Here is a 26,197-nt window from a genome sequence, read left to right as displayed (position 1 = left end):
AAGTGGTTTTTAAAAATGGTATGTTGGAACAGGGAAATGTAATTCAAATATTTTCCTCACGTCTCATTTTACAGACTGCTTGTTGGAGCAGGTGTGCATTCAGATTTTCCCAGGCTAAGTAGGACATATGCTTATCTGTGCTTGGTAATTAAAACAAATTAATAAATACAATTATTTGATTTTATGGCAACTTAAAAGTTAGTACTTCTTAAAGGCATGTTAAATTTAAAGGCCTCACACAGAAGGAAAAAAAAATATGCCCATTTAAGTAACTCAGTCTGCTTTGCTGATAGTAAATTCATTTGTCCAACAAAAAATGCCTATCTGAAAGCTCTGTAACCAGTTCCAAAAGGTGTAGCTCACAGGTAAAACCCACAATCTGCTGACAGAAACAGCAGTTACAATATGAAGTAAAAAAATTATCTGTGCTGGCATATATTTTTTTAGGTTGATGTGCAAAACTGGAATGTTTTGCTCAGGACTAAAGGCAGCTACAAAACTCGTGCCACTTTCTACTCCAGCAGAAGTCAGAGCTTTTCCTTGCCCTACTTCCAAACCCACAGGAGCCCACCAACAGCCTGGGACAGCACTGGGAGGGATGTAGGAAGGTGGAGGCAGCCCTTGAGGATGTCAAAATGAGTAAGGAGAAATGATAGCAGGCACTGGATGAGGCTTTTCTGGAAAGTTCTCATCTCGGTGGAATAAATGGAGTTATGGGCTACTTAAGTTATATCTGTGCCTTTTTCTTTGTGGTTGTTCAGGAAAATGGATCTTTCTGGAGTTGGAAAAAGCTTGTCTGTGCAGGAGAGGGCTTTCTCAGAGGCTCACTTCAAGCGTAAGGAATGAACTTGCCAGAAGTTAACACAAATCTTACCTTGTACTACCTCAAATTCAGAGCGCGTGTCTTTGATATAGGATAATAATGAGGGAATTCCACAACGTGTATATAAAAATGTTTTCCTAAAAATCAACCACAAATTTTTGAGAGTGAACATACGAAGAATATAATTCACTTGGCTCAATGCCCTAATGGGAGGCCCAGATCAGTGTGCTGTTGAAACCTTTGTAGATTATAACAGGTCCTACTGAAGTCGGGGAATATATTTCCATACGCTTCAGGGAAGCCAGATTTTAACTCCAGATACTCTGAGCCTTAAGATCTGAGCAGACTCCATAAATTTCAGTGCATGCTCAAGATGTAAGCATTTAGCTCAGCTGCACATTGGGGCTGAAGGAAGCTGCCCTGGCACCCTGTCTGCTTTCTGGGTAGTCTACTTTGACTTGCTCAGTTTTATTCTGTTACAAGGCCTGTATTTCTCTAGAACCATTAAACAACTTTGAATTTCATGCCTGTGAAGGGTGTGAACAGGTAGCTCTGCAAGGTAGACCCCTGATCCCCTTCATTTACCAAGGCATCCAAGTGCAGAGCAGGGGCTGCTGCTCCTGCAAGTATATCTGCAGAGATATCAGCTTTCACAGAAGTATTTGGAAACATTTAGATGACTTCATTTTATTGAGAAATGCTGGTAATACAACATTGAATATAAATTAATCTGCTCTTGTTAGCCTGGCAGAGATGTACAGGTGCCTCCCCCTGTGCCTCTTTACCTCCAGCACTGGCCTGTGTCAGCACTGTGGTACCTGCTGTAGGGACCAGGGCTACACTGACCTGGTGGCCTGGGGCACTGTGACCACAGACACCTCCATTCTGGCTGGAGAGGTTGGCCGTGACATCTTTATCATGTGGGCTCTCTTCAGCCTTGGGGAAGGCATCTGTTCAGCAGAGCCACTGCAAGGGCTGTGCTCTGCAGCCTCCCAGAGTATCCAGACTTTATAGTATTTCCCCCAACAGCCTTTCAAAGCACTTGGAAGCTCGATGAAATTTCAAAGACTACAGATTGACTTACAGTATGGGATATAGTATTTTCACTTGCACCTAAAAACGCTGTTGTGCGGCCAAAAATTCAATCGCCAAGAAATCACACATGGTTCACAACACAGCTCTTTGATAACATTAAAAGTATATGTAATATTTTGAAATCACTGGCCAATTATTTCTAATAGTTTCATGATAATTTATGTAGAGAATCTCTCTGTTGGATATGTTCCTGCTTTGGTCTAAATGTATTTTTGAACACTCTGTCAAACATCCCCATTTGGCACCTATTTTGTTTCACTGAATTTCTTTAGTATGTCCAGATCTCTTGCCAATGTATTTGCAGAACATATTTTGACAGCTTTGTCACCAAATTTGTTACTTCTTGTGTTTGGAATGTGTATCAAATCGCAGATATTAATGCGGGTGTTTCTTTTTGGTATAGACTCAACTGGATAATACCTTTGTCTTCTGTGGTGATGAATATAATAGAGTGAGTGAATTTTTTTTATTAATTTCACAAGTTATTAAGATTTAAAAATTGCAAATGTCATAGATGTATTGGTTTGTTTTTGTGTTTGCAGCTAGAAGCATTCTGAGCAGAAAACTTTAAAGAGCTGATATCGCATTTCTTACTTGAGCTTTATAATAGAAATTTTATGTATGTGAAAGCTGTAGCTTCTCCCTCCCTGTGCACACACATACACGTGTGTGTGTGTATATATATGTATAATTTTATTTCATTATGCTCGGATTAACTAAACTATTGAATTTCAATCTGTTGTGCTCTTTCATGAAATAGTCTTCCTATTGAGTTTGTTGGAGCTGAATGAAAATGGTGTATTTAAGGCTGATCATAATCTTTGCCATCATGTTTTTCTTAATATGGTTTTTCTAGATTAAAAGCGATGACAAGATAATGCCTGTTGAAATATAAAGGTCTTTGCTTTGTGGGTCTGCTGCTAGAAGGGGGGTGGCTGAGCTGGCCCCCCTGGCACATCACGTCACTTGTGACTCAGAATATTCTGAGCTGGAAGGGACCCACAAGGATAATCAGGTCCAGCTCTTACGTAAATGGCCCATACAGGGATATTTTGAACCCACACTCAGTGTGTTATCAGTACCCTACCGTAACCAGCTGAGCTGCTCTGGGGGATGTCCCAGCCACACAGTCCCTGCAGCCCTGCTCTGGCTCTTTTTCCATGGCCTGGCACAGCTTAGGGTCCTTTACCCTCACTGGGTGTGTGCAGACCAAGAGAGCACCCTGGATCAGAATGAATGAGCAGCACATCCATGCTGGTTTTATCTATTGTCCAGAGAAGAAGGCTGGAAAGGCTTAATGAATTAAGTCACCTTTGACAGTTGAGGCTAAATGCATGTGGAGGACCTACATTAGAATTCAGTTTCAATAAGGCCATAGCCCCTGATTATTCTTGCTCTGTTGTAGATAGTTTTGTTGTTGGAAATACCTTTGGTCACCCTGAAACATGATCTCACACATGGAGCATGGTGCAGGTCTAGGTGACAGCACTTTCTGAAATGGCAGGGTCCCCCAGGAACACTAGAAAACATCTGCCTGCCTCTAAGGGTTGCTTTTTTGGGCCACTTCCTCAGTTCTTTAAAAGATGCTGTTCAGCTGACACAGAGCTCTTTGATTTTTTGCCCCTGGCAGATTGGTTGTTTACTGTGCTGAGTAACACATATCAAGTAGTAGATGAATCCTGAAACAGCTGGGTTTGCTGCTGATAGTACCTCTTCCTCCTATTTTTTGAAATGGAGGATTTGATTTTGAAATGTCAGTGGTCTTTCTGAATTGAGAGATATTGCCTTTTACAAAGATTTGATCAAAATTCCCAAGTAGTAACCAAAAAAATATCAGTTACTGGAATTATGTTGTATAAAAATTCAGTTGTGAATCTCAAATAGCTCTAGAATAAAATCCAGATTATTTTTCAGTGGAGACTGTCATATTACACCCTTAGAATCTGTACCTTAATTTCAGTTACATCTGTAGACTTCTGTATTTCTCTTTTCTAATTCATTAGGTTTATAGATAGTTGTATTTGAACTAGAAATTAATTTTTTAAAATTAGATTTTATCTACTGTCTTACAAAGAAGATGGTATGTAATATGAATGGAAAACATTCCCAATACAGTTTAGGCTTTAATTCTGATCCTGTGGTCCTATACAATAATGTCTGACTTTTTGAGCAATTTCTTCTGCTTATCTGAACAAGTTGACATACAGACTACAATCAGGGCAGACACACAGTCAGGGCATCAGAGGCTCTTCATCAAAAAGAAATTGTATTAAGTTCAGACAACAAGAATCAGATATCTATTCTGTGTCTGTACTAATTATAGCATATATACTGCATTCTTGGGTAAATTATTTCTCAAGTCTGAAGCCCAGCATCAGCAAGGGCAGCAATCCTGTGCCAGCTGCTAACATTCTCCAGAGAAATAGGAGCAATAGGCCACAGAAAGAGTCTGATCATAACATACTTTTCTTGCCATTAGAGAGTAACATAATAGCTGCTCTGCTAGGTTCAGAATACCAAAAAATTTCCTATAAAATAGTGGAGGCCAAGGCAAGATGTGGAATAAGTTAAAATTATAAAGAACAGACTGACCTGCCATTGATTCCATTTTCTTTTTGGCTAGAAATTTTGCATCACAAGATATATATTTTGCTTGTCAGGTTTACTATTGACTTTCTTTGTTTCATTGAAATTCTGAATTTTTGCTACTTGTTGAGCTTTTTTGATGCAGTGGTAACACAACATAAATCAAACTCCCTAATCCACACAAAGTAAATCATCAGCTGTTCTGCATAATTTTGTTTGAGTGTAAGTAGAAGACTAACTCTTCCAGACAACTTCTAACAGATTGCTAAATACGCAAATAATTTGCTTATTAGAGGTGATATTTATCAGAAAAACTCAGAAGAATGTATGCAGTGAAATATATCTATGGCCATATGAAAAATGAAGTGACCTGTTGGAGACAGCCTGTAGCTCCTGAGGAGCAATGAAATGCTTAGGGAGGTTCCATGAAATACATGAGATTGTTGTGTATATATAAAAAGTAATAATGTCATCTGGTTTTTTTCTGTTTCCTGTTGATTGACTTTTATAGCTTGCAAGCATTATGCTGGATTGTAAATTGTAATAAATTTAATCAAGAATTATTTTATTCAGCCTACTAATGAGGAATAATAGCATATGTATCAATTAGACATGTCAATTTGTGTGAAGAAATAGATTTACAAAGGGATAGTAGGTAAAAAAATATCATTGGTATCAATTCACTTCATTATTTTTAATTTGCTGTGAATATTGAGTGCTTCCAACATAAAATCATTCCTCAATTAAAATAAAACAGCTGTACTCCTATCAGCTTTTCCTTGCTTGTTGTTGCTTACAGATTAGCAGTTGTCATTGGCTTCAGTCTCATGTAATTTCATTAATTTGTAACCATAAATGGATAGAAAAAGAAAATAATAATAAAAATCTTTGGCTTGTCGATGTACTAAATATTGTGTACAAATTTTTTTTTCAGATTGCACTGAAAGGGCAGAACTAGTGCAGCAGCAACACTTGGGGGATATCAGGACTGTGACAAATGCCATCCACTCTGTTCTCCAGCATCAGCAAAGCCACTTGTGAGCACTTTTGTTCATTTGGTACATTTTTTACTGCTCTAGAGTCCCTGTCTTTTCTCCTAGGTGATCTGTGGCAAACCTGATCCCCCAAATGTGCACGAATCCTGGAGTGCACTGCTTTGTAGCTTGTTTTTGCTGCAGGAGGAACGAGCCCCTCACCTTCCTCTGGTAGCGAGTCACTGCTCTTATTTAGGGTTCCAGGATATCACCGAGCATGTTCGTGTCTTTGAGTGACACGTGTAGCTCTGTGGTTGTCCTTATTTCTCTTCAGATAGATCAAAAGGCTGGCAATAAGAGCACACAGAGAGAAGCATGAGACTTGCAAAAGCTACTTTTGCAAGCCCAGATGTGAAAATGTGGAGCAAAATTTCTTCTGTTAACTTCTATTTTTCTACTAATAAGTTCTTAATGGCCTTACAAGGTTTTAAATTGGTCTACCTTACCTTGTTATCATCTAACTATTATTTTAATGGAAAGTTTAAAAATATAAGTGTGTTTAAATGTGCGGTATATAAGGTGTATGAAACAGGAAGGAAGAATCAATAATTGTGTGTTTTATATTTTAATAGAAAATAATATTCTCTCAGATGACCATGGCTTCAAGAAATGAAGGCTAGCTGTACTTCTGATTATTTTTTTTGCAGCTGTTGTTGCAGGTTTCAATATCTTGAGGTCCTTTTGATTAAAGGCATTTTATCACAGTGTATTTTTATTATTTTTTTGTTAGCAGGGAGAGTTTTTTGATAGAATCCCTAAGAGAGGACTCATGTTTGTAGGGAGACTGAAAACACGGGATCTGAATCCTAGTTAACAGTGAATTCTCTATTGCAGGAAGTAAAAGCTTATGAATATTTTCCTTGGCTCTGAAAGTGGATGCTGACACTAGCTTGTATTGGAGAATTTTAACTAATGATTACCACAATACTTATCTGCTAATTTGTTTCTCCATGTCTGGAATCAGTATGCTAAATATGTGTGAAGTTTTTGGAGCTCATGCTAAAATTTCAACAAGCTAAATACTTATCTGCATTTCGCTATTATTGAAATAATGATAGTAATAATAATAAATAATAGTAAACACAGCAACTGTTTCTTTTTATGTGTTCACTCAACTAAAGTAGGAGATCATCGCATAAGCTGAACACATCTTCATTATTTTGATAAATATAGATTATTGTCATTTAACATCAAAGGCTAGTTAGAAAAAAAGCCTGTGTGAGTTTTTTAATGCTGCGCTTTTGAATAGGTATCTACATATTTCAAAACAGAATAAGAAGTGCTGATTACCATAGACAATCCTAACATACAGATAAGATATTTTTAATCTATAACAGTATCTACACCAGCATTTGAACTGATTCATTTATCTCAGTTAATATATCTGTGCAAACTATCGTTTCTAGATTGATGCCAAACTTCTTGGGTGATGTTGAAGAATTTTCCCAGTTGTACACCAAGCATAAGAAAGCTTTCAAATTGTGGAAGAAAATGACAAACAGGAAATTCGTATTACAGGCTTGATTGCTGAATTTCTTAAAATGTAAATTGTTATGAGTTGGGATACTGGTATTTACAAATAAACTTAGTTTTTATCAGTTAATTATCAACAGTCACTGTCAATCATTGTTGTATTTCCTGTTCATATGCTTGAATCTGTTAAAGTTTAAAGTTGTCTGTGCTTTGTGTCTTTTTAGTGCTGGAATTATGTTAAGCAATATGGTTGCCTGTTTAACAAATGTGATCATTGTTTTTATAAATATATGGAACACTGGATATTTTTACTCAGTGAGCTTATTTCTGTATGACATTGTGGAACAATAAACTTCAGAATACTCAGTGCACTGAGAGAAGCTCAAGTTAAAGGATGGCTCTTATGGAACGAGAGGAGGCTGCAGCATCGTTCAAACATTTCTTGTGCTGCTGAGCTCCTGCCTGAGAGCTCCAGTCACTGCAGTCTCCAGGGATATTCCTGAAGATCTGGCTGCTGTAGCTCTGTGACTCTTTTCCTTTCTCTTTCTGCAAGGATTCATCTCTGTTGTCCATCCTGGTAGTCTCTGGTGCTGGCTGGCCTCTGTTGATGCAGCCAGATGGCTGCTGGGCCCCTTGGCACAGGTCAGAATGCAAAACCTTATTTTTGTTTCTCACAGGAGAATCATAACCAACCATAAACTCACATGTTCTTGCTGGAGAGCTGATGCTTCTGTTACTTGACTGTCGTAACAGCTAAACCTTAAACTTACAATATTATAACATTCCCAATATGCAAATTGGCTTAATGGGATAAGGACTCAAATAATAAAAAGAGAGACAAAGTATTATATTTCTTTTTTTATGCCCTTGTAACACATTCATCATCCTTTTCATGCAGTAAACAGTATTCTTTGAATCACACGAAGATCTTTTTAAAACCAAGGTTGAAGTTAATTTTATCAGCCATGTGTCTTAGAAAGTACCCTCCCTGTTTGAACATTATTTCTCTGTGTAAAGCTATGACTGAGTTTACAGGCTTAGCAAGGCCTTAAGTGATTTGCTTTATACAGCTATTCAGCGTTGCCCTACACACCACTAATCCTCTAGTATAATAAAATACATGTCTTTCCTTCTTTACTAGAAGTTATAGAGAAGTCTTCTGATCATCCAGCTATGAAAAGCACCATGACTGGTTCTGCCCAGAAGCTGCATGAATACATGTGGAGCAGAAAAGTTGCTCTTTATAGCCAGCTGTAAAATTCTTTCAAGCCCTGTGAATGTTCAAGCCTGAGAAGGCTTTTCTCACCAAGATATAGATGAGTTTCAGCATACCAGCCTTCAGCAGTGTGGGAGTCAAGATTTCACTCCAAGCCTATGCTTTACTGGTGAAACTCAAAGTCAGCCAACCCATTTCAAGAAGAAAAATGGAATTTGATTCCCGTAAGTGTCCACAGAACACACTCTAGATTTGACAAACGTTGTAATTAGTTGCTTTTGTGTGTTTAGTACACAGTGCAAATGCTGTAAAATGTTTTTCACATGATGCAACATTGCCAGCAGATAATCACTGGAGCAGTAAACCAAAAGAATTTGTGTATATCCTACAAGCTGCAGGAGGATAAGAAAATGTAAACAAAAACTAACAGCTGAATTTTTCAGATGATACCATTCCTTTTCTTTTGTTAAACTGATTTGTTTTTAAATGTTACTTTTTGTCAGTTTCTCTAGAAATTGATTAGAAACCCCTAAACCAATGCTGTGAAAATGCTTTTGTTTCTGTCCTAGTTTTGACTGTGTGAATCTTTTTAGAACATTTTCAGTTTAATTATGCAGCACTAAAAATTGCAATTAAACTGAATTTGCAATTGAAACTGCTCATTTTAGTTAACTGTCAAATTTACTATGGCGTTGTGAAATAGGGGCCTTTATTATTATGAGGTGTTTTGAAAAAAATGACGTTTTAAACAGGAGAAAAATGTCATATCCCTCAGTCCTATCCCAACGAGCCAAAAATTTAAGGAGCTACCCAACCAGTGAAGCTGGTAGCTCTCGAAGCACAATGGATTTTTTTCAGGTGATGTCTTCAAATATTGGTAAACCACAAGTATGGATGGTATTGAATAAAGTCTTCTTTTCGTGTATTTAATATCTTTTGTGAAATGTGTTTTTCAAAGGTAGGTGGAAGGCTAAAGTTGCTTTAAAGTAGTCTAGTGATAATCTACTTGTCTTAGGGATATCTGACATGCCCTGTTTTGCAGGATGCTATGATGCAATTTGATGGATATTATGTATTATATGAGACTGTACAAATCTTAATATCTCTGTTCCTCCGTTTTAGCATGTGATGTACAGCTCTGTGTACATAGAGCAGCTCAGATGAGTGTCTGAGACTACCCTTTTCCTCTAAGCCCTAGGCATTTTTATCACTGTGCCAATAAAAGGACGGGGATTTATGGGGTACTGCTTTTTAATTCATTCAATTCTCTGTTCATTGTGAGGTTAATGTTGTTGATCTATTTTTCTCTTGAAACAAATAAAAACAATATGTGCTGACACTGACTTTGACTTTTGACATGGGAGATAGAGGTCAACATTTAATTCTATATTTATAGACTATATGAACAATATTATCTGTATTAAAAACTGTTCACTCAGTCCTTGTCATTTTACAACTTAGTTCAGTAGCTTATATCACATTGAACGTTTTCTCCAACTCTGATCAAGGTGCCATCATTCACAGCACTTCACTTAAGGGGTTGTCAGCCTTTCCATTAAAAACACCTTTTTTCAGGGGTTCATAACTTGACTAGCTAAAAAAATTACACCAAGACTGACCTGGGGCTTTATTTTAAGCAAAATATACGTAAAAATATACCTCAGTCCCAGAACCCAAAAGCCAACAATGAACCCAAATAAAGTGAGGAGCTGACTTGTTTGGCACATATGCAATGGCTATTTTTATTTAAGAAAATGATGTGATTTATCAAGCAGGTATAACACTGCTTAAATGTTTAACCATTTCTTTTCTGAAATGTTCTTGGCTGTGTATAAGAGGTGCTTGTCTGTCCACTTTTAGGTGCTTCATGCCCCAACTACTCAGAAATTGGTTACCAGTGACACGGTTAATGACGTGATGATTGTAATGAGTGTGTGTGGTAGAGCTGTACCTGTGTAAGCCCCCTCACAGAGGAATTTACACTTCTGGAGGGTGTTGTTCCTCTCAAATGAAAATAAGAAATTATTCCTTTTCAGGAAAGGTGAAGGAAGGACAATCCCATTTTATTTTAGTGGATACAGAAGAACTGAAACTGTGCATGAGCATTCCTTGGGATATGGAAAAGGACTTTGAGATCCCTTCAGATCAGGTAAAGTGATTTTGCTGAGACAAATCTTTAGACTTTCTGTGCTGTTCTGACATTCCTGGGTATAAGGGACTTTGCTGATTTTTAGGAGCTAAGGATGTGTAAACATTCTTTTATTCTTGCTTTCAGGATAAAGGCCTGTGCTGTACCATTATATTCAGGAAAGAAACTGAACTATCAATGCAATTATTATTAATCTGCATTTTTTTTAGAAATTATCCAGTCTTCTTTGAGTCAATGGCAAGAAATTTGAGATTAAAGTTGTCTTTCTATGCAAACAGCCAGTAATATTTTCCACAGGTCGCTTTTTTCACCTAATTATGTTTTTCCTTGGTAGTAATAAGAGCAAACAAAATGGAAAAACCTATACAGTTTAATCTATGTGATTTTAAAATATCTTAGCATGTACCATATTTATGTAAAAAAGCCCCCCTAAAATAGCTATTGCAATCTGTAAGTTTTTGAAATATGTGAGGTTTTATATTAATATGCATATACATTGGTCCATCCTAACTGGCAAGGTATTTTAAGTAAGGTTTCTAGAAATTAATATGCATTTTTAGAGTGTTCTGTAATTCATATATCATTCTTGGAAAGCAGAGAATCTGCCACATTTTGTATGTGACTGCCTTAATCAGGGCTGTGAAACTGAAACATTGATGGATCATGTTACATACCGGGCATCTCTGAAAAGTTTTTCATTAAAATGAACTCGTAAAGACTCTTAGTGCTTGTTTCTCAGCAGATGGCAAGAGGTGTTTATTTGCCTTATGGAGTTCTTTCTGTTTATATACAGAGAAACGGAGATGATAACTCTGAAGGATCTGGTTAGTACTTGTAGGAATATTTAAAATAGATATGGTTACTATTAGCACTAAAAGTTCAGTTATACACTACTTTTTAAACGAATTCTACCTTTGCATTAAAACTGTTCCAAATATTGGACTTTCTTGGAAAAAAATGGAAATATATCTTCCTGCTGCAGAATCTAGTGTCATAAAGATTTTAATATAGGGGCTTTTTTTAATAGTCAAATCTTTTCCATTCAGTATCTTTCTTCTCACTGCCTGATTCGCTGTTAAATAGCTCCTGCTCTATTTCTGGCACTTTTGAACTTTATTTCTCTTTCCTTGTCCTTTTTCTTTCCATCTGTTTGTTGGTTTCGTTGTCTCTTAGCTGCCGTTCTCCATTATTATATCCTTCAATCTGCAAATCCTCTCCCATATGTGCTCTTGTCCTTCCCTAGGCCTCCTGCCTTTTGATTTTTTCCAGATCTCATTTCCTTTTCACCTGATCTGGCTTTATTCAACTCTGCTCTTGTCTATCTTTCGGCCTGTCTCAGGCCTCCTTTTTTTCCTTCTGTCCAGTTGTGAATCCATAAACTAAACAAGACTTTGGCAGAAGAAGTCAACAAATGTGGTGTTCAGACCAGAACTTGACAGCTGGAAAAGGAAAAGGGGGATGCAAAAGCCAAACTTTCGATTAGACTGGTGTGAATACTTTTTAATGAACAAAACATTCATTGAATGTAACCTCTTCTGCTTTCAAAGTTTCCTGCAACAGATTGAGACATTCTGTATTTTATGTAGTTAATATTATTTATGAATTTTATTTGAACATATTCCTGATATGTTTGTAACAGTTTATGCAAGGAACCATGCTTCGTACTGTCTTGGGCATTTGAAAGGATAGAAAAAGTTATTATTTGAATTTCTGGCTTGGGTGAACTGCAGAATTAGGAATTGTGCAGATTGGAGACTTCATCAGTATAAAATTAAAAATTCATAATTATGGTTAGGGAATTGAAATTTAATTTAAGGTGTGATTTGAAGTTAGAATTTGCTTTTCTAGAAAGATTTAAAGATCTGCCAAATATTATCACATCAAATGACATTTTAAGTCGGAATGGACCAAATGTCAGTTATTTTTGCCAAATTCCTCTAAAATTCCTGAACAAGTAATCTTACTAATTTGCAGACTGCCTGCTCTCTCTAAGTTTGGTACCTCGCATCTGTGCTAACCAAAAATAAAGCTTTAAGTATTTGACTGAGTTGAGTTTTAGGTTTTCTTTGCTGTTCTGCTTTACTGAGGAGGGAAGCACCATGTTTGCAGGAGTGCCTGCACCGTGGCAGTGTCAGCACATTTCCGTGGGTCAGGGCTCATTAGGAGTACATGAACCTGTAAATAACAAACATATCAAGACTCTGTTCCCCCTAACCTGACAATATCAAAAATACCTAGAGACAGGTGAATTTTGAATGAAAGCTTAAAAGGCTAATCTGATCATTGCATACTCTGTACACAACCCCCTGGTTAAATCGTGTCCCCTCCACCTGAAACCACTTCAAAATGCCTGGTCTTGTTTTAAATAAGTAAAATTTAAACCCTAACATTGTTTCTATGATAACAGCATTTTAGTTACAGCTCCTAATTAAAAAATTAATTCCCCAGTCTGAAGGCGTCAGAGTGGATTACATTCTTTGTTAAAGGAAAAAAGAAAGAATCTTCTGTCTGATGACCTTTATTTTAGCTGAAGGCTAATAGACATCGAGCTCTAGAGAGAAAATTCTTTCAGGAAATATGCATACTAATATTACTTTATTTACATTATTGTTTTCTAATTCAAATAGGAGTGCTGCTATTGGTGCTATGTACACAATTTCCCTGCATGGCTTTGTAGCTGAAGCTCTTGCAGACACTGCCAGCAGCTGTGGCCTGGGCAGGTTTTGGGGCACTTCTGCCCCGTGTCAGGAGCAGGGGCAGGGGCAGCTCATGGCTGCCCCTCTGAAGGGGCTGGTGCTGCTTCCCTTCCAGTTGCTTCCTCAGCACTCTCTGCCTTAGTTCTGCCTGGAGAAAGTTGGGTCTGTCCTGGATGGATGCTCTCAGGTTGATGTTTGTGCGTTGCTCTGTAGCACAGGCTGGTTTTCTTGGGTTCTATTGCCTGGGTTGCAGCCAGTCCGTTGTGCTGCTGTGTGAGTACAGAGTAAAGGGCACAGGACAGGCTTCGACCTCCTGTGAAGACATTGCTGCGATGGCAGGGAAAGAACCGCTTCTCTGCAGAGCTGTGACAGACAATGGGGAGGAGGAGCTAGAAATTGTTAGAAATTGCTGGTCAGAGGGAGGCAAAGGAAGAGATCTGCCTGGAAGAACAAAGTGGATGAAGGGCCTTGTCCAAGGGTCCCTCGTGTGGGGTGTGTTTGTGTGCAGCCACTTGTGAGTTCACAGCCCTGCTCCAGTGCCCATTCTAACACGCACAGGCAGATTCACACTAGAGTTTCACCCATCTGCATTGCACAGGAGTTTGAGTGGAATAACTGGTAGATCATATTTCTGGCATTTGCACAGGGAAGTGGCCCTTCACACTAGTATTGATTCCCATCCTTGAGACAGAGGCTCTCCTCTGTTTCAACACTGCCCCAGGAATTCCCTCTTGGAGTGTCTGAGCAGCCTACATTGTGCCATACCTTGCTGGCTTATGAACGTCTCTTGCCCAGGTGCAGGTGAGCACTGTGTTTCACTAAGCAATGCTGCATCCAGGCACAGCTAATAAATGTTTTTCACTGGATTGTGGAGTTTTTTAAAATTACATTTACAGCTCTGGGGTAGAGATGCCCTGGCTGGGAAAGTTGATTTTCCTCTGTTCTGAAGCAAAACCAAGAGAACTGTTTTCTTTGATGTTTTTCTGTCTTGCAGGCTATCCCAGTGGCCTTACTCTTGAAGAAGAGGAGAGTCCAAGGAGCCTTCTCTTCTGCACCTAGAATGGAAAGTGAGCACGCATCTTGCTTTCCTGGCTGATGATGCAGGCACACTGAGCTTTCTTTAAGGCAATTCAGTAATTTCCCTGGAACAATGTACCTGCAGGAGTGGAAGATCTGCAATGAAATATACTTTGTCTAGAGAGTGCTTTATTGCTCACTGCCTAACAATAGTCCCTCATGTGGAATTTGCCTGTAAGTGTGCTGTTTTACATCCATTTACTTCAGTTTTTACTCCTGTGAAAGGGAAGAGGGGAAGATAAGAAGTAATGTTAGGAGTCTGGTATCTGCTACTATTTGTTATGAAGGTTCTGTCTCCTAGGACATTGTTTACCCATCTTAACTGGTAATGTTCCTCAAAAACTCAAAAAAACTACCACAGCAGTAATGAATCTTTGCTGATGGACATCAGATGTTTTTCTGGGGTTTAAAAGAGTCTAAAAGAAATCAAATTATTCAATCTTCAGAAGAGTTAACAGGTGTTCATATCAGAAAGGTAATGAAATATTGCCTCAGGTAGGGAAATAGTGCTGTAGTGCACCAGTAAATCAGAATGCTCTTCTTGTTCTGAGCTGACTGAACTTGCTTTCAGTAGTTCAGCATATCTTTGTTTATAAATCTAAATGCTATTGTGTTGTATTGTACTTTGCAGTGTAATAAATTGTAACATTCAACATTAACTGGTCAGGCTTCAGTGATAACAAAAGTTCAGCAGGCTGGTGGCACTCTGATCAATATTGCCTTCTATTTATAGTATTGTTACAAATTGAAGTTTTATTTAAATTAGACAATGCTGAGAAGCTTACAGTAGATCAATAAACTAAAATACAGTAACAGATTTTAATTCATGGCTGATATGCTGCTAGTCTTTTGTCACATGCATCCTTAATGTCCCCTAAACAAAATCACATTTACATATCCTGTGGTCTGGTAAAGCTGCAAAACTGTTTTAAAGAAGGAAGATTGTGCTGTGCAATGAGCAGGAAAGATGTTGGGTAGGAGGGGAAAAGGCCAGATAGCTTCTATTTGGTTGGTGATTTTCTGTGTGCTTGTTTTGCTGTTTTTCTCTTCAGTGAGTCAGTTTAACCTGAGGTATATTTGGTGTACACCATATAGATGGTGCTAATGCTTGGATTCTGCTCTCCTATTCACACCAACATTTCTCCAATGACAGCAGCAGCACTGTTTTTCTATTACTTTAACTCTGTTATGAGATTAGATTGTAGTTAATATGATATATCTTGTTCTTAGGGGGCACCACCACCTTTTGGGGTTTGATTGGGGATATGACAACCCAAAGACTACCAAACAATGTTTTTAGTGCTTTTGCTTGAATTAAAATATGAGGTTATCTTTCAATTATTAGAATTTGATTTCTGTCAGCTCTATCTAATCATTAGGTGATAGTTCATATGTAAGCCACCAACAATATCTGAGCAATCAGCCCTGGGTGTGTGCATCGGCTGAAGACAAAGGAATTGATGTGTTCCTGCTGACACAAGAGGAATGGTCAAGAATCTTAATTATATATTAATCATCATGGTCAGCTGACACAACCAACAAAGTCCCTCTGACACTATCCAAAATAAACTTGAAATAATGGTGCCAGAAAAATCACTATGGAGCTTTTACAATGCCACTGATTTATCTGAAGAGTTTTGAGATGAGTGATAGGGAGATTTGCCATTAGACACTGTTAAATTTTAAACAAAATCTAAATATTCTTAGAAGAATTCCCATTTGGTTCTTCCAATAGAAGCATAGGTGCTTTAGAGCTGAGAGGATAATTCAGTCTGACCTCCTAAATGTTGCAGATAAAACTGATGAAAAAAATGTTATATATACTGTATGTCTAACAAGATTTGTAAGTGTATTCCCCTGCCAAAAAAGATCCAGATCTTTTTTCCCAACATAGTAATTCTAAATGGCAAAGCCTGTGCTAAGTGTCCCTCTCCCAACGTGTCATGAACCTTCACATGTCCTGCTAGTTTACACACAGACATAGTGATCCTGTGCACTTGTTATGGGCATAGGAACAATCAGTGCCCTTCTGTGTCTCTATTCCAAACTCCACTTTGGATCCCACTTCTGCTTTTCTTCCTTCCCACCAGATGTTTCAGGCAAGACCAGAAGCAGGCTAAAGATTTAAAATACCTGCTATCGAGAAGGCTGTGGCAGAAAGGCTTATGAAGAAAACAGAGAGATTAGTGGGAAATTAGAAAACAAAAGTTCTGGATTAACTAAATAAAATGCATCTTCTCTACCCGAGATTAACTGTTCTCTCTGTCACGTCTGGAGATAGACAAAGCATGGATATTTGTGGCAGATGTATGGGGGTGTGTATCTTCCTTCTGATGTCTGGATGTGGGAGGTGGGAGGCACAGCAGGAGTGAGTGGCACAGGGGAGTGGGTGGTTATGGGGGGTGATTACAGGGGATCCTTGAGGCACTAAAGAGGTATTTGGCTTTCTTTTACTGTCCCTCTGGGAAGTGTGTGCAATAAAAAATTGGGGTGAGGGGCATCTTGGGTGGGCATGAAGGGCACTGAAAATCCTCTCAGCTGAGGAAGGGCCTGAGCTCACGGGAAAGTAAGAGCACAGCCGAATGTTTTGCATTTCCCCCAGTCTGCTGATTCTTTTGTCCTCCGAGTTATCTTGTTCTCAGGGTCAGTAATCTTTGCATACTGCCAGATACTTGTGTCTTCTGAAGTTTTGCTTTCCTTCTGGCCTTGTGTTTCCCTACAAGTCTCTAAGCCTTTTTAAAAATATTTTTATTTTTCTCCCTTCTTTGCTGCCACTAGGTTATTCCCCCTTCTTCTACCTACTGCTGTGGCTGCTGCCTTCTCAGTGTGTGAAGTACCATTCACATCAAATAAAGAGGGAAGTAGAGCAGGCTTTTAACTTCAGCTGTGGGCACAGCTGGGGGGAGCTGCTTTCTAGCAGCAGGAAACATTGTCTTCTTGTTCTGTAAGAATTTCTGAGGTTGGTTTTCCCTAGATCAAAATGTAAAAGAGACTCCACTTCATCCAGAGATTATACTCATATATGTGTGTGTATGTAGATTCACGTATATACACACACACAAATAATATGTTTTCTTTAATCTTGACCTTCTTTCTTCTCAGATAGTCTTCCTCCTCCACCTTAGCAGCAATGGGAATCTCCCTGAGAGACCTAAACCTATGGAGTGTAAAAACTGGAGAGAGATTATCTTGTGCCTTTTTCTGGTTTTTGTCATCGCTCTCCTTTTTGGTTGGATGACAGCACTGTGATCTAGAGAGAGAGTGAGACAAGCAAACTGGCTGTACTCTGCCCCATTTGGCAGAGAATGCTAAGATCCTCTGAAATTAAAGTCCATAGTTTTAATAGCATTTTTGAGACCTCATCTTGCATATTAGAACTTAGCCAGGTATTAGGTAATTTAGATAATAAATTCTCTTCAAAGTGACCCATCATCCTAGTATTTATTTTTTTTCTAGAGGATGTAAGGCATAAAAGCAAGCTTTGTAGTTTTATATCTGTCAGCATGTCACATAAATATCTCAGTAACTACTGATCTTATCACCATAAAACTTCCATTTATACAGTTAGACATGTCATGTTGGTCAGTTGCACAAAAAGTTAAGCACATGCAATATTAAACTCCAACCCATGCCAGTTCCATTAGCCCACATCTTGAAGTTCTCTCTGAACACTATTAGAGGAGAAGTGGGGGAGGAGCAGGAGGCAGCATACAGCAGAATCAGATGAGGATGGGCTCATGTTGAAAATTACTGAAATGATGAAAGAGTTTGCAGAGGGATGTTTGGAGTCTTTGCATTTCCCTGAAATCAAAAGATCTGTTTTCTGTTTGATGAATGGCTTTAATAGTTTTAATGACCTCATATAATTCATTTGATTGTATTGTTCATTTTTATTAGAAAATCAGCCTAGCAACATTTCAAGTTGTATCACCTTTGCATGTCAGAATTGGACTCTGATCTAAACTTGCTATCTTAAAACTTATATTACTTTTTTACCATTCTTATATTAAGAGTTAAATTCAAAAAATGCTGAAGTTAGTTATTTTTTTAGAATTCAGACTGCTTCTTAATTCAGACTTGGCAGGAATGTGTCTTTAAAAAGCAGTGTAAGCAATTATTTTTTTCTAGAGTAAAGTTTGTTGGGAGTAATAGTTTAGAAACTGTGCAATTTATTAATTTGATTTATGTTTTGAAAATTTCCATGAATACTTCAATTAATACTACTTACTAGTCTTAAGTTCTGCTGCATTTTGCATTTTATGCCCCTTGGAAATATGTTTGTAGAAATATCTTGCATAGTAAGTTATGTGTGAGTCAAGGCATTGTCAGGTTAGGTGAAGTTAAAGGACGGTTTTATAAAAAAATGCGTGCTTAATTGTCTGCCTAATTTCATCAAATTAGTTAATTTTATGTATGGAGACTATAGAGAAAAAAATGACTGAAAATACGTAACTTGGTCCTCTGTGAGGCCTGGAAACTGCATTGTCTCCTCTCATGTCACACATCCTTCCACAGATACTTGCAGCAAATTGCAGGTAAAGGTAGCATTAGGTGCCACACACATATATCTGCCTAGGCCAAAATATTCAGCTTCTGGAAAATATTAAGAAAGTCACTAACTTTGCATCTTTGTGCTTGTTTTTACATTTGTGTGGATTCGGCAGGGTAGCACATTATTTACTCTAAGAAATACAGGGAACATCGCTCATACTTATCTTTACAGAAATCCATGAGGCTGCATTTTTTGGCAGCACTGATAGCAGAAAATCTTTCTGTTGTTAATGATACAAAATCAACTTTGCTATGGTATTCCCTAAAGAAAACAGTGCATTAAAAATAATGGTGGTTAAATTTGTATGTGTTCAAGAGTGTTACAATGTGAGGGGTGAGTCCAGTGTTCTGTAACAGTGAGACATTTGCAATGCTGAAAACATGCATGTAGCTTTCCTAATTTCAGTTAAACCACTTATGTGTTAGTCTCCAATTTTTCATTTATAAAGCTGTGTTTAATTTAAGGCTGGGTTGAGTGTGCTTGTCACTGAGTCCACTATTGGCAAGACTGGTCATTATAAAAATATTAGAACTAATCTTGATTTGCCAGGATCCCAAATGAAGAGGAATCAAGGAAAAATTTGAGTAGTGGCCTTTTTCCCTTCCCCTGAAGGAGACATTATCAACTCATTAGCTACAAGCCTGCACAGAGGCCCCAACTGTGACTCTTAAAGCAAGAAATACATTTCTTGTGGTTAAGATTGACTTTCAGCATGCCAGCTGTCCCTCTTTTGGAAGGATTGGCCTTATTTTTCAAGTAGAACATGTGCCATCTTGATTACCCAAACTCTTAATTCAATGCTGTTTTATGCTTTGTCTCCTCAAAATATCCCTTATATCCAGCTTTGATTGGTGGGTAGATGTACCAGTACTGATCAGCTTAATTACCAGTGTGAGGCAGCGCAATGCAGACATGAGGTAGCAGCACACCTTTCCCAGCATTCTGAGGTAATTAACCAAAAAATATTTCCCTGCCACCTGTCTAGCCTTGGAGAAAATCCAGTTTTCTTTCCAAGCTATGGGAAGGGGGGATCAGAGCAGAATTTGGGTAGTAGGATGGTTATCCATGTGTTTTTTGTTCTTCCCAGAGTCATCTGCAATGGTTAAGTATGGAGGCTGAGGCTGCTACTCCCTGTCTTTCCCAACTCCCAGTATTGTATCTGTAGCAAAAATATGTGAAGAATTAAGGTGAGCCATGTAGGAAACCATGAGCTGTGATCTTACAGGGTTCATGAAGACTGGAATGCTGAATATACCTTTGGATGCATCAAGAACAAACATCAAAAAAGTTTGGATTTACTGTGGCTGGGTTAAAATTCCTCATTTTTTCTCAGTTGTTCAAAGCTTAATTCAATAGCAATTAAAAGGCTAATTTTTTTGTGTGTTCAGTGCTCAGAGGAAATATGCTGTAATTCTTATCATGCCTGGGTGCGAACATATATAGTCTAGTTACATTCATTATCTACAGCAAATTAAATATAAAATCTCTCACTCCTCAGTGCTTGAATTGATATAGCATTCAAAACCAAAAGAAATGGTATAAAACATCACAAAAACATCATGTGGATAAAACAATGTTGCTTTTGATTTTATTTTTAAATATTTTTGTTTCTTGTACTGAAAAGCCATATCACAAATTAAAAAGTGATGATAGCAATTTGGGAATAACTTCTGAGTTCTGAAGGATCGTAAAGCATGCAAGCTAATGGATGTAGTCATCCATCCATGAAGAAGACTTCTATGGTTAAAGCATCCCAGCTGATCTAAAATATTTTTCTAAGACACTGACATACCTTATGGTTTCAAGTGGTCTTTAACTGGTTTTGATTCAATGAAGATTGTACAAAACAAATAACTTTGCCATTATACTAAAGTCTATTCCCATGTCATGTTTCCAGAAAACAACTCATGTTTGAGACAAGTTCAATTATCTGTAGTTAGATTTTTTTTTTTTTTTTTATGCTGGAATAGTTATTCTGCCATGGCTCAGGAATAGCTAATGGAATTTCATTCAAGCCTCGTTTAAAAAACAAAACCCATACTTTTTTGGCAGGATACAAGTGGGAAGAGATTTAGTCCACAAGATATATTTTATCCTGGAATGTAGGAGAACAGTTGGTGGAAAATGGTTTCCCCTGTAGCCAGTTAGAAACTTTAACTATCTGCCAGTGATTGCTGTGAATGTGGTGCATGACATGTCATGAGAATTCACATAAATAAAAAGGGAAAAGCATCCAGTTCGGGACTGCCTCTATGGGAGGGTTGGGAAGAAATATATGATGAGAGGGAGAGAAGAGTTTTATAATCAAAACTTCTAGGTGTAGGCCTCTGGAGCCCTGGCTGGGATACTGAGACCTTCTGCAGTAGTTGCCTTTGGATTACATTTATTACTTTGTCTGCCCTGAACTGAGGATAATGAGGAAGGTTAAAAGGCAAGTTTATTGTTAGTGCTTATGGGCTCTTTGTTCAGAATTGCACTAGTTGTAACTGTGACACTATGATACAAACAGAACTTACAAAATCTGAAATTTAAAATTGTTGAAAAAAATTTTAAAACTATACAGAGACTATGAAAATTTCTAAGGAATGTAAGTGTTAATGTTAAATGGAATTTAAGTGTCTTCAGTTTACTGCTTTATTGGCTTTATCTGGTCAGATGTGCATTAGTGACTCTTATCCATGTTCAATCTTTTTAGCCAGTTGAAATTTCTGATGAATTTTGGAAGTGCAAGCAAACTTGATTAAAACATCTCACTCCCACTCACGCTATTTCGTTGATCCCTGATGAACTTGCTGTGGTGCCACGGTGCCGTTGCTGGCAAGCACGCTGTCCCGGGCACCGGGCAATCCTCTGCCTGTCTCGAAGGGGAGGATGGAGGCCGAGCACGGCGCAGGAGGGCAGGCAAAGCTCCTGGTCGGGTTGGCCTTGCCCACCCATGGCGAAGGTGCGTGAAGGAGGCAGGAAAAAAGTTGAGGGACTTCTTTGTGGGGGAGGAGGTTTATCAAAGAACACAAGAAAAACCACGGAGAAGACCAAGAAATGGGGCTGGCATTGGGTTTGATACCCCTACAGAAGGGGCGTGGAAAAGACGCAGTAACCAGTGACACCTCAGTTAGGGGGCACTACAAAGGCGGGGTAGCAAATGGGAGAAGGAGTAGGCGGAGGGGAGTAACAAGGGGCCAATCAACTACTGAAGAACATAGAACTCTCTGCAAAGACAACCAAATATGAGAAATAAGGGGAGAGGAGGCCAGTGGCCAATGGTAAAGCACAGATATTTTTCACAGCCTTTTGGGTGCTGTCTGTGACTTGAAGGCTTTTGGGCTGTGGAGGCATCAAACCAATGGACCTTTTGGTCCACTTGATCCAGCTGACCCTGGGGTTGGTCATGGTTCACCACAACCCTCTGCAGTACCTGTGGCTGTAACGGAGGTCAGAAACGGTGCCAGAATTACTAAGCTATATGTTGAGACCCCAGGCATTTGTCTAGAAAGTGAAATTTTGGAAGCAATATCCCTCACTCTGTTTTAGCACAAATCCACATAATGAAACAGCATTAAATCTTTTCAAGTTTGCAGCAGTGATCAGGATGCTTGCAGAGGTGGTGGTATCTGGCCCATGGCGTGCTGGTGTTGTTATGGCCATGGGGTTTTCTGAGGTCTCTTGGCTGCTTTTAATGAAAATGTGTGAAGCTTTTATGTAGTTTCATTTTGCCATATCAGGCACCACAAGGCTTCACCTAAAGGCCTGGTGAGGTGAGTGAAGGGTGTCCAAGTTCTCCCACACTGTGCAAAGGGCCCGTACAAATGACCAGGTGTTGTGAGCAGGCAACGGAGCTGTGAGAACCAGGAGGCCACTGTGGTGATTTTGGGAATTTTTTACCAGCATCGGTACATTAAAGGGGGAAAAACCCCAATCAGGCAGGAGCTTGAACTTGTGTAAAAGGCAAAAACCTCCTGCTGTAGTGTTGGTGTTTTGTGAAGAGACATGTTGGGGAGCAGGGCCTCCCCCTCAGGTGGCAGCAGGCGGGGACTGCCCATGGAGATGAGTGCCAGCTTGAGCTGTCCAGCACCTGGGCAGTGCTGGACATCCCTGGGCAGGACAGGGCTGGGGATCCAGGGAGAGAGGGGCAGGAGGTTCCTGGTGCTCCTGGGCCCGGCAAGTCTCAAGGTGTCCCACATTTCCCATAGCAAACCACAACTGCTTGGCTGGATGTTTGCCCTCACAGCAGTGGTAAGGGAACTCATGTTTCTCGGTCTTTCCCTGAAGTAGGATGTCTGCATTTCTCTGATCTATTGGTTTGTGCTCTTTTCTCGTTTATTTCAGTAATAACATTTGCCACTAAACTTATTGTGGATTTCTGCTCCAATAACAGCAACTCCTGGAGTTTTTTGGTGGTAATGGAGTCATTCACACCTTCAGGAGGAGCAGCAAGCCTGGTGGCTTGGGCCTCACAGACTCATAGCAAGGCTGTAGTTGGAAAGAACCTTAAAGATCATCCAGTTCCAGCCCCAACTTCTCCAGGCTGTCCGTGCTGTGAGCATGGCAGCAGTGGGAGCTGAGGGTCCCTTGCAGAGCTCACACCTCAGAGGGACTTCAGTGGTTTGACATTCCTCCCATCACAGAGAGAAACACTTGAATTCCTTGCATTGAGGACATTGACTTCTGTGTGCCTTGACAGAAGAGTTGTTGAGAAATAACTTTGAAAAATCCTCAGAAATAAGAATGTACTTTGTAATGCTCTGAGTTCTTCAGCGATATTTGTTTAAATGCATTACTTGAATTGCTATCCATTTTTAGTTAAAATGACTACTGAGATCATTAATCATTATAAAAGCATTAATTAAATAAATATCTGATTTGCTGATTTTTCATGTTCACTACTCTATAAGCATGTGGATTAGATAAAGAAAAAACAAATACTCCCGTGTTTTCTAAATCCTTTTTGCTCTTCTGCTTATTTGTTTATCTGGGTCTTGTCCTGTGTCTAACTCTGAGGTGTGTATTCCTGTGTTATTGAAAAAATAAGCTCAGCAGTTTTTATTTAGCTTTTTGTCATGCCCCAAAATGACTCTTCTGGATACATTTTCTGACCCAGATTCAAATTACAAGCATGGACTTCTAGCTTAGATAAGGAATAGTCAGTTTGGGGTTTTCTTTGCCATATGAGTTTTTTCTTCTGTTTCATAACTGTGCTGGAGAATATACATCTGGGATTCCATGTCTTTGTTTCAGTGTCTGTAATAAAAACCCCACTTATATTTATTCAAGATCCTGATGCAAATACATTGAAGGGAAGTTAGTTTTTTTCCCAGTGGGAATTTATACTTTAATTCTTTGACTTGTTCTTGGGAGAAAGAGAGACCTTAGTGTTATATAATGAAATAATTCGTGGTACAATTAATGTGATATAGGAGAACAGCAACATGATATGCTGAATTTAAATAACTGAAACTGATCAAGAGGGACATCAGCATTAAATGCTCAATAGAATTGACGTAACAAATACAAGATGGCCACTGCATTTAAGTTAAAATACTGTCATCTGCTGATACATTCCTGGCAAATTTGTTGGTAGACTAAACATTTTGATAGTCCTTCCATTATTTCTTTGAGCCATCAGCTTTTAATTTTCTCTTTCTAGTTAATATACTTGTGTATAATTTAAACAGAAAACTGTTCTGTTTCATCATAAAAGATTTGTCTGTTACTTTTGGTGTGTAAATCAAGTGGACAGCAAAACATTCTTGAACTTGTTTTTTGAGGCATTTGTTGACAACAACAGGAAAAGAGATCACAGAGACCGCCAATAAGTGTGGACATCAATTATTTTTTAATTGTATAGGAGTACAGTACACTAATTAAAACTAGTATATCTTGCAATGCCAAAGGCAAAATTAATTATTAATTTTTATTAATATTCAGAAGTAGCACAAGGAATACATTAAAAAAGATTTTGTGGCTGTGACTGAGATCTTGTTTTGCTTTATATTTTAGTAAAAATAGTATGTTAGCTAAATTTTAATTGTTAAATATGCATTGAAGAGATTATGGACATTGAACAAGAATGTTCTCTTTAGAATAGTTACTCAGTGACAGAATATAAGAGGTAGGAAAAATTCTTTAAAAATTCTGGGGCTTTGGTTTAGCTCGTTTACTGACAAGTATAAATACACATGTTATCCTGCTGTTGTTACTGAAGATGCTGTAACTATTGAGTTGTTTATTTTAGTTGTGATATCTCATATTCTGTAGAATAATCAGCTTTCAACTTTTCCTAGAGTCCAGCTCAGCCAGTTACATCTGTCCTGCATTGACTTGACAAACCTGATGTGCTTCTGGACAAAGTTACTCCTCTTCTGTGAGCAAGTGATTTGTTTATTTATTTCTCCCACAGGTTAAACTTCAGTCTGCTGTACATAACTCATTGGGAAACTGCCAATCTGGTTCAGATGTCTATCAGAAAGGAAGTTTTTTAATGAAAAAAATGTCTTTCATGATTGTTACAGACAAAACATTAATAGACTTTTAATGCACCTGCTCTGCAGGGTAAGTTATGGAATGCAAAATTTTAATTTTTGGAATTCACAAAAATTTTATGAAAAGCTTCTGAAGTAAGTTGTTCTTAGCTTTATTGAGGTGAGCATGGGAATCATACGAGAGAAAAAATGTTGACAGTTGTGAAACCCTTTAGTTGTTTGTAAAAGGACAGCTTGTGTCTGGTGTTGTTTTGAAAGTGATGTCCTACTGTAATGGAAGCAGTGTATTAGAAATCTTATTGACGTAGTTGCACACTGTTGTTAAATTTTTCTAGACTAATGAGATTGATCATTCGGGATCAGACAGGCAAAAGTGTAGTTGGTTGGGTTTTGGTTTTGTTTTGTTGGGTTTCTTTTTTACTGGACCTGGGAATATTTTCCTTTCTCTGATCCTTATGTAGAAGCATTATGAATTCTTCATGTCACCAGTTAGTGTTAATTATAACAATTCCTGTAGTTATTCATGTACTTCATAGAAATATGGACATAGGTGGCTGTATTTTAGTATTTATTTAACAAAAATCTAACATAAATATCTCCCATATTCATACATACTTTAGTGATGCAGAGCTGCAATTCAGAATTTAGATTTCACTTCACTTGAGCACCTTGATCTCCTATTATAGCCGTACATAAAATATGATTTTGTCTTAGAAACTTGGTTGTACAAGTTTGATTGTTACACGTACCCAGAACTTTCCTTTCCTTTTGTTATAACAAAGCAAGGTACCAAAAACTTAGTTTTCCAATATTTTATTTGTGTGTCCCATGTAAGTGTAGATGCTGTTTTTTTCTTCTGAAATCTGCCGGTTACCTCAGAAAAGTCAAATTGTGCCCTCCCCTTGAGCTGCAATTTTGTTAACAAAAGGAGTAGTGGTGATAATGTTCTGCTTTAGTTTACTGCCAGGTCTGTATTGCCCATGGATTCCTACCTGTTCAGTGCTTTGTCCAAGGCCT

The 26,197-nt window shown here is 38.3% G+C and overlaps 2 long non-coding RNA genes across 2 annotated transcripts; both read left to right on the top strand.

Annotated features, from left to right (window-relative positions):
* Nucleotides 1–210: 210 nt before the first annotated feature.
* LOC125332368 lies at nt 211–8,408 on the top strand. The gene is made up of 4 exons (XR_007206462.1): nt 211–639; nt 2,322–2,369; nt 5,439–5,541; nt 8,153–8,408. It is a non-coding gene; the product is annotated as an uncharacterized LOC125332368 (long non-coding RNA).
* Nucleotides 8,409–10,313: 1,905 nt separating this feature from the next.
* LOC125331966 lies at nt 10,314–25,167 on the top strand. Its single transcript, XR_007206291.1, has 3 exons — nt 10,314–10,376; nt 14,067–14,323; nt 25,099–25,167. It is a non-coding gene; the product is annotated as an uncharacterized LOC125331966 (long non-coding RNA).
* The last annotated feature ends 1,030 nt before the right edge of the window (nt 25,168–26,197 follow it).

This window comes from Corvus hawaiiensis, chromosome 12 (assembly GCF_020740725.1).
Source record: "Corvus hawaiiensis isolate bCorHaw1 chromosome 12, bCorHaw1.pri.cur, whole genome shotgun sequence".
NCBI lineage: Eukaryota > Metazoa > Chordata > Aves > Passeriformes > Corvidae > Corvus > Corvus hawaiiensis.
This window is presented reverse-complemented; position numbering and strand designations above follow the sequence as displayed.